The sequence below is a fragment of the Sciurus vulgaris genome, assembly GCF_902686455.1.
Source record: "Sciurus vulgaris genome assembly, chromosome: 10".
Lineage (NCBI taxonomy): Eukaryota > Metazoa > Chordata > Mammalia > Rodentia > Sciuridae > Sciurus > Sciurus vulgaris.
Window position 1 is genome coordinate 36,396,758 of NC_136470.1, and position 19,065 is coordinate 36,415,822.

Here is a 19,065-nt window from a genome sequence, read left to right on the forward strand (position 1 = left end):
CTTGCAAGGCAAGCACTCTACCAACTGAGCCATCTCCCCAGCCCTCATTTCTTTATGATAAAGCATTGAAAATGTTTTCTTCTAGATTTTTTTTGAAATATACTGTAATAATTATTATATATAGTCACCAACTGTGCAATAGTATACCAAAACTGCTTACTTCTAAGTAACCATTATCCATTGCAAAACCTGTTCTCATTTCTCTGGCCCTCTGATCTCACTTGCCTCTGGTAACTACCCTTCTACCCTCAACTTTCTATGACATTGACTTTTTTGTATTCCACACACAAGTGTGATCAGGAGGTACTTGTCTTTCTGTGCTTAGAATACTTCACTTAACATAATAATCTCCAGTACCATTCATGTTGCTACAAAAGCCAGCATTTCATTCTTTTTTATAGTTTTTTAATGTTTTTATCATTGAATAATATTCCATTGAATATATGTATGACCTTTTCTTTAGCCACTCAACCACTTAGATGGCATCTATTTCTTGACTATCATGATTAGTGCTGGAACTTGAGAGTGTGGACACCCCTTTAGTATTCAGATTTTATTTCCCTTAGATATATACTCAACAGTAGGATTACTAAATGATATAGTAGTTCTATATTTTTGGTTTTTTTGAAGATCCTCCATACTGTTTTCCATATAATTGTACTAATTTACAGTCCAACCAAAAATTTGCAAAATTTCTTCTACTCCATATCCCAGCCAGCACTAATCTTTTGCCTTTTTTGGTAAGAATTATTGTTACTTGGATGAGGTGATATCTCATTGCATTTCCATTTCCCTGGTGATTACTAATATTAACCATTTTGTCATGTGGCTGTTGGTCCTCTGCTTGCCTTTTTTTGAGAAATGCCTATTTGGTTCTATTGCCCATTTTGAAATTGGATTATTTGTTTGTTTGTTTGTTTTTTGCTATTGAGTTTTTGGAGTTACTTGTATTTTTTGTATACCAACATCTTGTCAGATATGTTCTGTTTGTTGTCTCTTCACTCTGTTGGTTATTTCCTTTGCTGTACAAAAGTTTTTTTAGTTTGATGCAAGTCTTATTTAGCTATTTTTGCTTTTGTTTTCTGTGCTTTTAGGATCTTCAAAATATCTTTGCCCATTCTGATATCCTAAAGGCTTCCCCCTATAATTTCTTCTTAGAGTTTCATAGTTTAAGGTCTTCAGTGGAAGTGTTTAATCCATATCAAGTTGATTTTTGTAATTAGTGAGAGATAGGAGACAACTTTTATTATTCTGCAGGTGGATAGTCAATTTTCCCAGCGCCATTTCTTAAAAAAAAGTTCTTTCTCCAGAGCATGTTCAAATATCTTTATGAAATTCTATTTGCTGTAGATAGGTAGGTTTATTTCTAGACTCTCTGTTCTACTCTAATGGTCCTTGTGCCTCTTTATATCAACAGCATGCTCTTTGATTACTACAGCAGTATATATTTTGAAGTCATGTAATGCAATACCTCTTTTTTCATAAAATAGTTTTGGAGTGTGTGCGTGTGTGTGTGTGTGTGTGTGTGTGTGTGAGAGAGAGAGAGAGAGAGAGAGAGAGAGAGAGAGATAAACAGAGAGAGGGAGGGAGGGAGAGAGAGAGAGAGAGAGAGAGGGAGGGAGGGAGACAGAGAGGGAGAACAAGAAAGAATGATTCCATGTAAATTTTCGGATTTATTCCAGTTTTTTCAAGAATGCGATTAGTATTTTGATGGTGATTGTATTAAATCTATAGACTACTTTGTATAGTGTGGGCCTTTTAATAATATGAATTACTTCAATCCTTGTATATAGTCTATTTTTCCACTTTTTGTATCCTCTTCAATTCTTTCAACAGTGTTTATAATTTTCATTACAGAGATTGTTCACCTCTGGTTATATTTATTCTTGCTTCATTTTTTGTAACTATTATAAATGGTACTAGAATTTTCTTTTCTGTTTTAGATAATTTACCATTATCATGAAATTTTGATACTGATTTTTAATGTTGATTTGACATCCTTCAACTAGGCTGAATTCATTTATCGGTTCTATTAATCTTTTTGTTGGAGTCATTGGGGGTTTTTATATACAAGATAATGTCATTTACAAATAGTGACAAATAGACCTAATAAAATATCTTTTCTAATTATGATTTTTTTTTGATTGATTTCCTGAATGTGGTAAGGCTTATAGTAGTATATTGAAGGAAAGTAGAGAAAATGAGAATCCTTGTCTTGTTCCAGATCTTGAAGAGAAAGCTCTAAGTTTTTCTTATTACAAAGGGTCTTCATTATGTTGGAGTAATTCTTTCTATATCTACACCATTCTGCATTTCCATAATGAAGGGATGGTGAATTTTATCAAATATATTTTCTGCATTTGTAGAGAGGATCATAAAAGTTTCTGTCCTTCAATCCATTGGCATAGTGTATCATGTTTACTGAATTGCATTTGTTGAACTATCCTTGAATGCTTGAGACTTGCACTTAACCTTGGTGAAGAACCTTTGTAATGTGCCATTGGATTTGGTTTGCTAATATTTTGGTGAAAATTTTTGCATCATTCTTCATCAAAAATATTGGTCTGTAATTTTCTTTTTTGCTGTGTTCTGATCTGATTTTTGTATCAGTTTGATTCTGGCTTCAAAAAATGGTTAGGAAGAATTTCTACCTTTAAAAAAATTTAAGGATAATTTGTATTATTTCTTCCTTGAAATGCTTGATCAAACTCAGTTGAGAAGCTTCTGGTCCTGGGCACTTCTTTGATGGGAGCCTAATTTTTTACTTCATCACATTTTTGTTACTCTACTGTTTAGGTTTTCAATGTTTTTGTGATTCAATCTGGGAAAGGTAGGTATATCTAGGATATTTTTCATTTCCTCTATGCTATCAAATTTCCTGGTGTGAATCAGTTCATAATAATTAGAATTGGAGCAAAGTATATTTATACTTAAACTATTATGACAAAATGAATGCTGATATTATATATAATTATAATGCACTAAGGAAAAATGCAAAAAGAAGTTCATTTAATAGTCTGTTATGTCTCATGTAACAATGATAATGATTTGAATGTGAAAAAAATTGTGGAGTTGCTGAGATGTAGTTAGAATATGTATATTCTTTGGCAAATGTCAGTTGGATTATTTCAACTGATTTAAAATATTTTACAAAAAGCAACATTGTTTCTTTATAAATGCATCCAACATGCTAAAAGGAATCTTCCTTAGCTTGATAAAGGGAATCTGAAAAACCAAAAGCTAATATACACTTACTAGTTCAAGACTGAACATTTTTCCTCTCAGGTCAGGAATGAGACAAGCATGTCCTTTCTGCTGCTTGGTGTTTACTTTTGCTTATTTTGCTACCTAGACTTTTGGCATGAGAGTTGGGGACAGCTGCACAACTCTGTGAATGTATTTCGAACTGATAAATGGTATATTTTGAAATGATGAAAATTATGGTGTCAGAGCTATATCTTAATTGTAAAAACTAATTATTAGGGGAAGTTAGTTTCTAAATTTGCTGCCAGGGTACAATAGAAATAAGAGCACACAATCTCTTCAACACTTTTGACCTGAAAAGTTGGTGCAATAGAGATGTCCATTCACTAAGATCAGAAAGACTATGAGTTCATTCTTTTTTTATTTATCTATTTTAAATTGAAACATAATAAACATAGCAAAAATAAATTATTTTTAAAATGTACATTTCAGTGAGTTTTAAAGTATTTTCAAAGACATGTACTAAAATTCTACATTTTTATCAGCTTAATAAAGAAAACTATTTCTATTTCATTCCCCACTTAGTTATGTTCACCTTCTCTTAAATGTTTCCCCAGATTTGCCAATGCAGGATATTGTGTATTAACAGAACTATATAATGTGTGGTCTTTTCTTGTTGACTTTCTTCACTTAGCAAAACATTTCCAATTCTGAATATTCTACTATGTGGATTTGTCCTTTTGTTTATCCATTTATCAATTGATATACATTATTTTTAATATTTGGCAAGGTCTTTATTAAATATATGATTTTAAACAGTTTATTCCAAGTTGCAAGCTATAATTTCTTGTTTCGATGAAGTCCAATTTTTTCTGTTATTTTCTTTTACTTTTTTCTGTAATTTCATTAAAATATAGCTGTCATAATCCAGAAAATTAGCTATGTAAGCCAACTAGTAAAAAGAGAACTGCATTTTGAAAAATCAGAACAAAATTGTTTTATAAGAAGAGCATGTAAATAACCTTGATATTCATTAAGACCATTATGACAAATACACAGAACTGAACCCTTAATATTTTCAAAATTCAAAGGCTTGAGAGAAGGAAAAGAAAAAAATAAAGGAGATCAAGAAATGTCTTCAGGACTGAAGTTATTATAAACAAGAGAAAGTATTGTCCTGGATATCCATTGTTAAAAAAGTTTAAATAAAAATGCAATATCACCTGTGTCAAAATTTTGTCAAGATAGTGGAGAACTTTTAACTAATAATCTTACCTGTTCAAATGTTCATGGTCTCCAGATTATTATTGTGACAGTAAGGAGAGGGTACTGATATGGTAGAGTCAGATTCTTTATTTAAATGGTCACATAATGTATTCCTCATTATGTTGTCATGAACTCTTGGCAATTTGTTTTTACATTTAATTTTTTAAATGACAAGGTTTTATTTTCCTTGTGGTATGTGGCAGAAGAAAAAAAAAATTCAAGCTTGACGAGTACCTTTTCCATTAGACACTTTTTAGAAGGTTCGTAATTTGTAACTTGCTTTCTATCTTCTTTGTTGTGATTAGCAACAGTGACAAAAATACAAACCTAAAAGTTTCATTTGTCAAATTTCTTTTAAACTGGTTTTCATAGGCTCATTTTTCATCAGTCACAAAATCCATTAATTACACCCAGAAATAAGTAAGCTTTATTTAAAAAATATTACTGAAAAAATATTATTTTGTAGAGAGAAGGGTTGCTTTAGTCAGGTAAATTTATAAAAACAAAACAAAACAATAAAATCAAACAAATCTGGTTGGTATTCTTGGGTCATATTCCTGTCTGTGGCACTGATCTATGTTTCCCTGCAATGCTTCTCACTATGGAAGTTAAGCACTCGACAGAAATATTGGACTGTAAAAATAATAAATGGGCAATGAAACTCCTTCCCTATCCTTAGTATATAGTGCCTGTGTCAAGTCAAACACTGAAGGGATCAAGTTCCACCAAGCTTGTGAGTAAAGTTAAAAGTTGGTTAAATCTGATGAAATTTTGTTTTTACATCCTTTCTCAATAATGTTTGTTTGGGAAGCAAAACTAAGTGAACAATCACATACTAATTCTATTATATATATTGTTAAGAATTTTCTTCAGGGAGAACGTGTAGCTTATGCTGTTTATAACAATGAGGTAAAATAATTCTACTTACTTTATTATAAATATAGGGCTTTCATATTTGATTTAAAGGTTACTGGCATGGAGAGTTTTCTGTGTTAGTTTTACTTGACAAAATAATGAAGAGTTTTTTGCTAAAGAAAAAAAAAACTAGCTATAAATGGTATTGCTGCAAGTTGAGGTGCACATTGTTTCAACTTTTTTGAGCTAATTTTATATGGTAAACAGTGCTTGGAGACAGGATCAGCATGATTTGAATATCATAGGCCAAATCTCTCTGGCAGTCAGACATAGTGCAGCTGTAAGTTTCATAAAAAAAATTCCATGCCAAGTGTAAATACAAGAGGTCAGCTAGATGTGAGAAATCCATTAATAAGTACTATAAGCTCTTTATTGACAGCATTTTTCTTTATCAAGAGCATGGCAAAGAGAAATATAGTGCTATCAGGCATAAGATCTTTAACAAATCTAAACAAAAATATTCATGTTCTGTCCTGTTTTTACATAGGGATAATCCAGAGCACTCTAGACTAAAGAAATTGAAAACTTCACAAATGACCTCTCTCAGTTTAATTTTAGGGATAGATATATTTGTGACATCAGATTAACCATCTTTTGCATTTTAATAAGTTTGTTTATGTGATGGTATTTCAATCATGAAAATTTAAAGAAGCTTTTTAAACTCAAGTTGAGCTGTCATGGAACATGAAATTCTGCAAGCGATTTGGATTTAGAAGTTCAGGGACCCCATGGTTCAACTTGTGTTTATCTGTGATTCTCCATTGAAAATATTTATTTGAATTATAGTTGAAATTCATCTATAGTTGCTTAAGTTTCATATGTCCAGAGATTGCCTAGTAAAATTTCCAAATGTAGAATTTTTTTCTGGATGATTTATTTATAATTATATCATCAAAATATTCCAGATTAAAGTACATGAAGGGACTAGAATACTGGCATTTAATGTTTTAATAAAGTTATGAGTCATTTAACAATGGAATATGTTCTCAGAATTGCATCTTTGGGCAATTTGGGCTTTTTTGATGAGCATGGAATGTTCTTACAGAGGCTAAGATGGTTACAATAATACATAAGCTCTTATCACATAAGACCTGATGTGACCCTCCTTGTATGTGTTCTATTGTTGATTTAAACATTTGTATGTGGTGAGTTATGGCACTTGTTCACCATAAAGATTAAATTATATAAAGTCAAACAAAATTTACTGCCAACTTTTATTAGTAACTTACCTAAATATGACTTAGAAAAATAATGGCTATTTCTAAATTAATGGATCATTGAAATGGATGCTTCTATCTGCTTCCTACTTTGTTCATGATATTATAAATCAGTGGTGTAAGCTTTAGCCTAAATGTTTATGGGTAAACACATAAACATTTCAATAATACAAAGAATACTGAGACTCAGTTGCTAAATGAGGTAGGAAAAGTATTGTTTTTGTGAACTTAAAAAATATGAATTAAAATATTTATTCATGTAATGTAAGTAGGATTCCAAATGCTTGAGATTCAAAGATAAATTTGATAATGGACTCAAGATGAGTGCCCAAATGAACTTTATATTTAACTGAACTATTTTATCTAGTATGTTTAGTGAAAGTAGTAGATGAATTAAGAATTAGGAATTGTGAATTATGGATAAATTTGTTAGACTTGTTATTTTGTATTTTTTTATAATTTGAAAAAAAAACTTTTTCTAAAAAGAAAATAATGAAAAAAATCCCTCCAAATTATTTACTTCTGAAATTAGGAAAATGTTTTTATAGTACAGGAATCTTGGGTTTACATTCTCATTACAATGACAGAAAAAACAAAGGATGTTTATTGAAGTGAAAGACATTCACATATTGACGAATAAATTTCCTGAATTCTGACCAAGAAGAATTTTCAAGGCACTGGTATGTCTGTAATGTCATAGGAGATGGCAGTCAGGAGGAGACAAAGAGTGTACTGAGTTTTGTATATTTTAAGAGATTAAAACTATTGAAGTTGTAGCTATAAAACTGGGATGAGCAAATAAGCTGACTTATTCTTACTATTAGATGAAAGAATCTAATTTAGTATGAATAGACCCTGTGGATTGAGGAGTAATGGAAGAAAAATATTTGGGAGACTTTTTTATCTTTTAAAGTAGGTTGGAGCAAGAGTGTATTAACTGAGGTCAAAGAAAAGAGAAATTGTCAGCCTTGCTAATTTTGTAGACAGGTCTTTGCTCCCTGAGAGAGCAGCCATCTGGTGAAGAGATTCTTCTTATCACATTATAATGCTTTAATTTAGTACCTGGATCAGGAGTGTAAAGTTATTACTAACATTATGATTAATTATATTTCTCAATACCTATGATGATAAAGGCATTGAAATGTGAAGGAAAATGCATTCAGACAGTATTCAGTAAAGAAACTAATTATTATTATTTACCTCCAAAGACCTGAATTGGGTATGCGTGTTTGCATTTCAGTGTGGTTGCGTGTGTGTATGTGTATGTGTGTGTGTGTAGCACACAACTTCACTTGCTTTAATCTCTATTTTTCAGACATATACCTGAGGTTCTTAAATGTTAAGGAGCTTAACCACAGATACATACAAAAATTTACAGAACTGAAATAAAAATCTTATTCTTACTGACTGACCCAGAAACCCCTACTTAAATTATAAGGCGTTAAAATTTGCTTAAAGACAAATCAACAATAACTGAGATAAGAAATTTCTCTGTAAATAAATAGATGAATGTCAATGGAATGGCATTTTTTTTTGACCTAAGGTGCATTGCAGTTATAGAAGAATGTGAAGTGATGAATATGTGCTCTGGTACAATATAACCTCATGTTAAAATACCTGAAATTCAACCTTCAGTCTGATTGTCAGTTTTCTATTCATTAAAAGGGACAATGTAAAAATTAGACAGAGTAGAAATCAGATACAGTAGAAATCGGAAACCCATACTCTGTTGTTTGTTTTATCCTCATTTCCTGTGTGGTCTTGATTCCCCAAATTTTATTTCACTATTTTTTATTTTACTACACACTAAAATGAAAAATATTTTTCTATACTCTTTAATTCTATTACATTCTTCTTTGACTTATTTGATGGAAATCACATTGATTTTCTTCCTATTTATGAAATCAATATTCACTTAAAGCTTTAAAATTTTCCTACCAACTTAAACATTATTTTTAATAATCATTATATGGTTTCCTTCAAATGTATGCATTGCTTCCATAATTAAGAAAGCTGATAGGGCTGCCAGGTTAAAAAAACAACAACTAAACAACATCTGAAGTTATTTACAGTATTTAAGAGAATTGAATATCTTCATCCTCAGACAAAATGGAAATAGAGGTCACTAAAGTCTTAAAGTCAAGGGCACAGGGGTGCAAAGGGACATTGACTGAGCAACATGATCTAGAATGAGACAGAACAGCTGGGCCACCCAGGAAGTGTCTGAGCTGGTAGAGCAGACTTCTTTTATATTCTGCTTGCGGTCAGGTGGATGGGATAGATTAGAGAGAAATCTAGGTGATTTGACCAAACAGACATTTTTTCAAGGAAGCCTTGTAGTTCTAAGAAAAATAAATAAATAAGAACCAGGAAGGCTACCAATAATCAAGCATAAATAGCAAGGTCAAGGCATATTTACAATGGGAAAACTATATCAAACAAAAGAAGCAAGTAAAAAAACCTTGATGATTACATTACAAGTCAGGACGAGCATACAGATCCTAGATGTATGGGGACACATTTCTCACGGCATGATTGTACTATAAAGTGTATGCAGCTCATCTTTCAGAGGTTCAAGTACTGGAAGATGGGTCCTCAGTGTGGTAGTATGGTGGTGGAACTCTTAAGAGACAGGGCCTAGTAGGAGGTAATTGGGTCCTGACCCACCTCAGATTGAATGAATGCTGGTCTTTCTGAGTGGGTCAAGTTTGCTATTAATGAATTAGTTCCAGAGAAAGTTGTTAAGAAACAAAAACAAAAGAAAACAAACAAATAAACAAAAAGAGAAGGACTGATCCTACCCATCCTCCTGCTTCCTCTCTTACCATGTGATCTCTTCCAGTTGTGCTCCCACCTCTGTGTTGGTATCCAGCATGAGCCTTTCACCAGAAGCTAGCAAATGCCAGTGTCATGCACTGGAACCTCCAGAACTGTGTGTTAAATAAACCTATCTTCTTTTATTTTTAGATTATTTATATGTATATTTTTATTGGTTGATGGTCAAACCTATCTTCTTTATAGCATTCCCAGATATGGACATTTGTTATAGCAACACTAAGACATTGAAAATGAACCTAGAAGCAAAGAAATTCTCATATATCCTCAAATATCTTCAAATTGAAAATTTGCCTCCTTAACTCTAAAACATAAATTACTTCACCATAAAGTCTTCCAAGTAATCTTTCCATTCTATCCCAACTTATACATGCCACATTTTATAAATATACTTATTCCCTATTATCATTCGCAGATAATTACTTGTCTCATTTAATGTAATTTTTCTTTAAACAAAATTCATGAAATCTGACTCACCATTCTATTCTCTCTTTATGGCAGTCATATCAGGGTGCTTCCTTTATTTTTCAACTATGAACTCAGTGAAAATTTTGGCAACATATTCCTCCTTCTTACTAAAATTCCATTAGTATTTTATGTAATTTAATGCTTATACCAATAACCTAATCAAAATATTAATTTCAAAGTAACCCAATTTATCCAACTATGGAGAGGCCTTGAAATTTGACATCATACTCTAAAATATTATAACATAATTAACATATCTATGCACATAATCTTATAACAAAGACTATTTTAACAGCCTTTTAAGGTATAATTAGTAGATAATAAACTGCAGATACTTAATGTATAATATGTGATACATTTTGGTATTTGCATACATTATAAAAATATCATCACAATTCTTATAATGAATATATACTATCATCCTCAAATTTTTCCTTATGCCTATTTGTAATCCCTCTCTTCTAACCCTCCCTGGATCTCCATCTCCAGGCAAACAGCTTATCTGTTTTCTGTTCCTACTTGTTAGATTACATAATCTATAATTTTATGCGAATAGAATATATAGTTGGTATTCTTGTCATTTATTAATTTTTGGTCTTACTTGTTTCACTTAGAAAAAATATTTTGAGATTCAATAAGCTATGGTGTGTGCCAGTGATAGTACATTCATTTTTCTTATTAAGAAGCTTGTTTCTACCAAATTATTTTTTTCTTCACATGTTGAAGAATATTTGCTTTCTTTCTACGGTTATTGTGAGTAAATCTGTTATAAACTTTCATGTTTTTAAAGAACACATGCTTGATTCTTTTTAGAGTAATACCTAGGGATGGAATGGCTATTTATATGATCATTTATATCCAAATTTCTAACAGACTCTCAAAATTTATTTCCCAAAATGCCTTTATAGTTGCATCCCTAATAGCAGTATATGAGATTTCTAATTCCTCTATCCCTGCCATAATTACATAATTTGAGTTTCATTTTTTAACTTATATGGTTACTTTACTTGATAATTTTACATTAAATCAAATATATTACTGAAATAAAAATATTTTGTCATGATGTATTGTTATGTTTGCTGAATTTTAACAAATTGTATATGATAAATGTTAAGGTTTTTATATCTATGTTCATGATTTATACTGCTGCATAGTTTTTTATTTATTTATTTTTTCTTTGCAATACTTCTTTTTAGTTTGGGTATATGGGTGGTGCTACTGAAATAGAGTGAGGTTATATGTACCTTAGTCTCAAAGAGTTTGTACAGAACTGGTGTTATGACTTATTAATATATTTGGTAGAATAAAAGAGTAAAGCCATTTAAGCCTGGAGTTTGCTTTATGAAGACTTTGAATGCAAGTTAAATTTTTAACCAATATGAGTCTATATAAGGTAGCTGTTATTTGCATGAGTATTAGCAGTTTTTGTTTTCCAAGTGATTTGAACTTTTCATTACCTATTTTCCTTTCTAGTCTTTATATCAGTTACTCAAAGAAAAGTACTAAATCTTCAATTTGTGGATATTAGTATTTTCACATGGATTTCTATTAGTTTTTGTTCTAACTAGTTTTAATATATATTAATAATCATACACAGTTTGGATTGTTCTGTTCTTATATTAAATTATCCCTTTGTATTATGAAGTGACTCTGATTATAACCAATAGTATTGTTTGCTTTGAAATAAAACTATTTTGATCCAAATATAGTCATTCTTGCTTTATTTTGATTAATGTTAGTGTAATATATTGTTTTTCATTCTTTTACACTTAACCTATGTGATTTTATTAAATAGGTAAAGGAAACAGATAAGCAGATTTTTCCTTTCTATTTAATACACTATTTTTTGTCATTTAAGGTAGCATTTCATTTATATTTAATATGCTATTTGATATGATAATGTTTAAATCTTATATATTGCTATTTGGCTATGAGAACATTTATTGTTTCTTTCTTTTCTGAATCTTTAAATTACTTCAGAGTTTAAAATTCAGTTTTATTTCCCTTATTTTATTAGTTACACTGCTTTGTTATTTAATAGTTTTAGTTGGCATTATGCATCTTTTACTTACCACAGTCTATTTCGTGCATTCTTTAAAAACCTTAAAATAGTTTTCATTTATTTATACTTTTTAAGTTTTTATACTTTTGCTGTCATACTTTTTATTTTTTATGTTATAGCTCAAAGTTATTTTATTTCATGCACACTATTGAGATGAGAAAACATTTTGAAGTATTATATGTGTTGTTTTTTTTTTTTTTCTTTTTTTCCTTTCCCATATCTTTTGCCTCTCACTTGAGATGTTTGAGTGCCACACAGAAAGAACAAAGCAACAAGCATAACCTTGACAGACAGGCTCTGAGCTACTCAGAGTTGAATGATGGCCTCTGGCATATCATTTTCTCTAGGAGTTAGAAGCAGTTAAAAGCTTTAACTCAATATTCAACTTTTGAGATTCTACATCCATTTTTCTGTTCTTTGGGTTTTTTGGTTTTTTTTGGAAGTTGGAAACAGCTCTTAATAATTTATCCACTATTGTAAGGCTATTGGTGAAAAAAATTGTATTCACTTTCGCCACACATTTATTTACTTTTGCTTTCTGGTTTTAACTCTGCAGCAGTTGTCATCTCTTTGTTAAAATTTAGAAGTAATTTAATTATTTATCATTATGTAATAAATCTTTAAAAGACTTTTTTTTCTTTTTGAGAAAATTCTTATCTATTGTAGAATTTTAGAATCTGTTTAGAATTTTTATATAAATTTTTATCAAAGAAGAACTTTCAGAAATACTTTATAGATTGTTAAATTATGTGAATGTATACATATGAATAACACATAAGTGGAATACACTATTTTGAATATACCTCAGACTTTTAAAAGTTAGAGACCTACTCTCTCAAAATACTTATCTACTCATAGTTGTCAGTGTTTATCTCTTGTAAAAATTTAATCTATACTCTTCAGATTATTGATGGTACAGCATTTTCCAAGAGAGGTCCATTATCTCCATTATGAAGTTTCCAATTGCTGACATTCATGCAGAAAACAGGCACTTCTCTTTATTATTACATCTCAGTGATTGCAAGTTGGTAAATATAAAAAAAAATGTATAGCTCATGAAAATTGATTCAATGCACTTGCATGTTTTTTTAAAGAGCTTTGCTTAATATCAAATCTTTCCCTGGATTTTGTAATAAACCAGAGATAAGACAGTAAAAAAACCAAAAATAATTTTAAAAAATGTTATTGCACCCATGAACTAGTAGGGGTCATTTGATCATTTTATTTTCTTTCTATTTCTAAAAAAATTAGTATACTGTATTATATTTACTCCCAATAATGTATTATGTACTTGCTAAAGTTCACATAAAACTTGGGCAGGATTCTGAGCTCATACTACTTACTATATTTGTAATAGCTTACCATTTAGTGTTCATACAAATGTAGATATTGTGATATTCAATACATTCTACAATGTAACATTGTGGCTCAAGAAAATGTTAAATCAGAAAATCACATATCTAAACTCAAAATAATTATTTATTTTCCTAACTTCAATAAAAATAAATAAAAAAGTAAATGAAATTCCAGTGATGTGCTTACTTATTTCTGTATTTCAAAGCAAATGAAGCAGTTTACTTCGTGTTATTGAGGAGACTGGTCAAAAAGTTCAATTTTTCCTACGATTTAAATAAGAAAAAGAGCAGCATTCAAAGAAATATTTTCTGTTATTTTCAAAATAAAATTAAACTGGAGAACCTCCTATTGATAAATTATCCCATGGAGGCTGCTACATTTGCAGTTCAGGGAAATTGAGTAATGTAATATGATTATGTATATGGAAATAAGTGTCATCTTTTGCTCATATAATCTATAAACTAGTATATGAACACAATAACACTGTGCCTTTGATTTTCTACAGCTCTCCATAGGTTCAATTTTGTTTTCACTCTAAAGAAGTAATTTGACCAATGCTTCCCCAGAAAGCAGAAGAGGTGTATTTAAACATAAATTATACAGTTTCCCTGAGAATGAAGACTTATATTAGGTAACCTATCTAAAGTTTGATAGGAGACAATCTTTGAAATACACAAAGATTAACACGTATGAGATTAAGCTACCACATAAACTTTCAAATTGAATATAACAATTTCTGAATCCTTTCTGAGCTCGACTCTATATATTGACAAAAAATATTACTAGCTAATTTCTTGTTTTTGTCATCTTTTCAGATTTAAACTAATAGTTCATAACTTTATCCTAGGCATGAATGCAAGACTGTTTTGGGCCTTCTGTGTTTCTATCTCTTTCATCTCTCATAGAACTATTCCAGGTCCACAAAAAGTATGCCTCTGGTGTACTGCTTACACTGTTGTACAATAATACATCAGAACTTCTTGCCTCTTTTTACTTATAACTTAGTAGGTATTGATCAACCTTTCTCATCCTTCTGAGATGCCTGCTTTTTCTGGTCTCTAGTTACCCCTATTCTACTCTTAACTTTTATGAGATCAACTTTTTTAGAGTCTACATATGAGTAAAATCATGTGGTATGTATCTTTCTGTGCCTTACTTATTTCAGTAAAAATGATAGTCTTCAGTTCTATCACTTCAGTTGATGCAAATGATAGCATTTATTCTATTTTATAGGAGAATAGTAAGTATTTCATGGTATTTATGCACAACGTCTTCTTTATCCATTCATTGGTTGATAGGCTCTGTAGTTGTTTTCATTTCTTAGCTACTATAAATAGTGTTGCGAAACATGCAGGTGCAAATGTCTCTTTGACTGCATTTCCTTTGGCCAGATACCCAACAGTGGGATTGTTAGATTATATGGTAGATTACTTGAGGAACTTTCAGACCTTTCTTTTTCCACAATGGCTATACTAATTTATGGCCCCTGCAACAATGTGCAAGAGTTACCTTTGTTTCATGTCCTTGCCAACTGTTTTTGAATCTTTTTGATAAATTATTTGTGCTTATTAATATGTCATGTTTCAAGAGACTATGCAAGAAAAAACTGTTGATGTTTAAATTTTAAATTCCTAGATAATTAATTAATTAATTATATTCCTAGGTACATGATTCATGGTACAATTTTTAAGTAAAAAAAGATTAATCCACTGAGATATCTGCAGATCTCAAGATTGAAAATACAAGAGCAGATTTCAAACTTCTTACTAAATACAATAGGGTCAAAATAAAAGTCTTTTCTTGATGTTAGTGTTTTCAAAACTTGCTATTTCCTTTTTGCTCTGATTTCTTCATTTCCAGAGATCACTTTTGCTTTATTTCAGTTTGTTCCTGGGAAATCGTTGCCATTTTGGTATTATTAAAGATATGGTAATTTCCCCCTTATGTTGTTTGAATGCTCTCAGTTTCTGCATTTACTAGTGAAGTTACCATATGTCATAACATCTTATCAAAATGTGTTTTACTCTAGCTTGAATAATAATATTCCATAAATTTAGGAGCCAAATAAAGTTAAGCCTATGTTTTCAATGTTTTAGGTTTTAAACCATGCAAATCTATTTTATTTAGCTGTTATTGTTGTCCTCCAAACAATGCAGGAATATTCAGAGGTGAAATGATTGGGTTGTAACAGCTGTAACCCAGTCAAGTGGGTGGTAACTGTAGGCAGAGGGGACATGGCTGGAGCAGATGAGTCACTGGGTGTATTTCCTGGAAGAGTTCATCTTCCCTGTGGTTCCTTTTCCTTTTTCTCTGTTTCTTGGTCACCATGAATGGAGCAGTACTTCACCACACCATCCAGCATGACGTTCTGCCTCACTTTAGATCCAGATCAATGAAGTCAGCTCACCATGTACTGAATCCCTCAAACCATGAACAACAATGAACTATTCCTCCTCTAAGTTGTTCCTGCCAGATATTTTGCTCAAAGCAATGAAAATCTGATTTACATATTAACACACAAAATTCCTTACTTAGGAATTTAAGTGTCTCTAAGTCTTATCAACTTCATCTTTTGTTTCTAGAAACTAATGTAGCTGAAAGATTCCAAAACTTCTGTATATTTCACTCATTAGCATGCATTTTAATTTTTCAAATTTTGTTGGATTCAATTAATACCTTTTAAGACTTCTAAATTCATGAGACTTGAGAACTGCAGCATGAGAGAATGGCATGAAAGAGTAGCAGCAGAGAAGAATAGAACTTTAAGTGACTGCTTATCTAAAACTAAGCATCTCCATGCTCAGCTAGAATCATTTAAAATTGGGCTTACTTCCCTAATCATGTACAGCTGGAGGTTTAGCCAGTCATGAACTTGACAGCAGGCTTTCTTAAAGGGCCAGGATTTCAAGATGTAGTTAACATTTTTGTCTACTTTTGCATCTCCTTTATCCTTTTATTTTCATTTTTTTCTGATTCTAAGCCATCTGTTCCTCTAGCAGAAGCCAAGAGGCTAAAAAAGATTCTCTTACTAAATGACAGTCCCCAAATGGCATGACATTGTGTAATTGTGTGCACATATCAGAAAGTCATGGTCCAAGAAAACAGTGAAATAACTAGAAAATACAAAGAAACTTTAGAAATAATATCAGAATAAAATTTGCCTTAAGTTACTAAGAAACGAGGTAGAGATCAATGCTATCATTACAAGAATAACCTGTTTATTCAATAAAAATGACATTATTAGTGTGGTGCTTGCACTACAGTGAAGGGTGACCTCTGCTTCCTAGTTAATACACAATTTATATAAACTGAATACAATAGCTAGTCACATCTCAGAAAATTATGAAGAATCCTTACTGGATTTGCAAGTTATAAAAATACATTCGCTATTGTGAAAAATAGGTGTTGTGAATGCAATATTTCTTAGTGTATTCACACATAATTATTTAAGCCCACACTTGAAGACTAACAGGCAGAAGCCAATATGACTTAGCATTGGGACTAGGCCAACAAGGTAACATACACTTGGCTCAGAATAAAGATTGATGTCTGCCACACACCAGCTTTCATGGGATGATGTCCTTCCAGCAGAACAGATGGCATGCCACAGATCAACTTTATGTGTTTCTATTTAACAGAATTATTATTATCGGTTTTCTTTCGTACATTTGGGTTGTGTGAGTATGTGCATGTGGGTGTGTCTTTCTTTAGTGTGCAATAGTATCATGTAACCACTTGTGAAGTTCTTTAATGTAGTACTTCTGCATTTATGACATCAAAAGTTTACATAGATCCAGCTCCGTTCATCCTAGGTTTTTCTCTAATGAGAAGTCATGTGAATTTTCTAAAGAACTTGAACTTCTCATCTAATGCTTCTTTTTGTTGTGTTTCATGCACTAACCAATTTCATATTAGTTATATTTGTACGTCTTTAGTAACAAATTCATTTATCTACCAAAATGCATGAAAAAATTTATTTTGATAGAAAATAGAACTCTGTTTTATTTCAAATGCTGAAAAGAGTTTTGGAAGCATTCCAAAGGCTTCTATATCCACTCAGTACATGAGCCATTCCCAGTGGACTTGTCAAACTAGTTCACTTTATTTATTATAATCTTTTTTTCATTCCTATGGTTTGATGGAGATGCACTCTCAGTGTAGGCATGAAGTAATTGAAGGCTTTTACCAGCAAGAAGTAATTCCTCCTGGTCCTTAGCATGCAAAAGTAAATATTATAAATACAATTACTTCAAAAATATGAATACTTGTTTCTAAAGTAACCATCCAATTCTTATAAGATAAATACCGTGTCATATTTAATAATGATCAGTATCTAAGTAGATATTATGTCTTACTTTTTGTATGCTACTGTTCTTAGTTCACATAACCATAATGGTAGTAATTAGATAATTTAAACTTATAAAATTATTCATATCAGTTTAAAATTGTGGAAAAAATTCTGTTAAAACACATTTTTAATGATATTTGTTTTATTTTCTTGAACACAATAATCCTCAAAAGTGTAAAAAGATCATATTTATTATGAGAGGTTTGTATCCATTGCATAGCTTCTTGTATACAATGTGGGTCACTTTGTTGTTGAAATAGTACTTAGATCTAGAAATCTGCCTAATGTATGATTTATTTGACCACAAAAGTTCACAGATTCTCATTCTCAAAGATTCCTCTAAATCAGATTAAAACAAAACAACCAATTAACATGATACTAATTTCTATGTATAGTTTTCTTCTCATCACTAACAGATATTAATTTGTCTGTTTGACCTTTATCCACCATCCTTTTTCTAGAATAACTTACAGGTACTATATATACTAAATTGATAACTAAAAAAGTAGTTCTAAATTATCATCAAAAAACCAAATTTTAAAAGAAGGATGGTTACCTAACGTGCAAATATCTCCAAATTGTCAAAAATCTGTGTATGACTCCACTTTACAGTATTTCAATTACTAAAGGAAATATGTTTTAATCAAGGGGAACTATATATTCAGGCTCAAAAATTTTAAACTAGTTGAGAATGTGTATGATCTCTCTATCAAATAAAGGGAAAACAATTCAACATGACTGTATAAATTTTATTTTAAGAGACAAATTACTATATATATATATATTTGTATAAGACATTGGGAGTAATAGAAATGATCATAAAATGCTCAGTAGAGTACTAAAATTCATCATGTAGCTAAACAAAGAAAAATAGCAAAGCTTTGTGGATGGGAATACATAAGCATGTAACAGACTTCTTGGAACAACTGAAGATGTGCAACATCTCACTGAAAGCAACCATATTTGATCCCTGTCTGTTGTGGCACCCTTTGCTCTGTGTTTCCCAACAACCTGTCTTTTGAGACACTTGCTGGGGACAAAACTGGTATCAAGCAAACTTCCATATCTCAGAGTTTGGCTCTGTTTCCATTGGATGAGCTAAAAAACACAAGTACACTCCTTGTCCATAAAGCTAGGAATAGGATGATGTAGTAATTTTTCTTGATTTTTATATTCATTACATACAAGAAATACTTTTGAAATATAAATGACACATTGTTTATATGAATAATAAATATTATATAAAATACATAAATTATGAATGTGAATGTTTTGATAAATGATCAGCAGAATTAAGATGTATGAAAATTATTTGCTAACATTTTAACAGTATAATAAATGCTGTGGTCTGAATGTTTGTAATCCTGCTGCATTTCATATATATTGAAATCTTT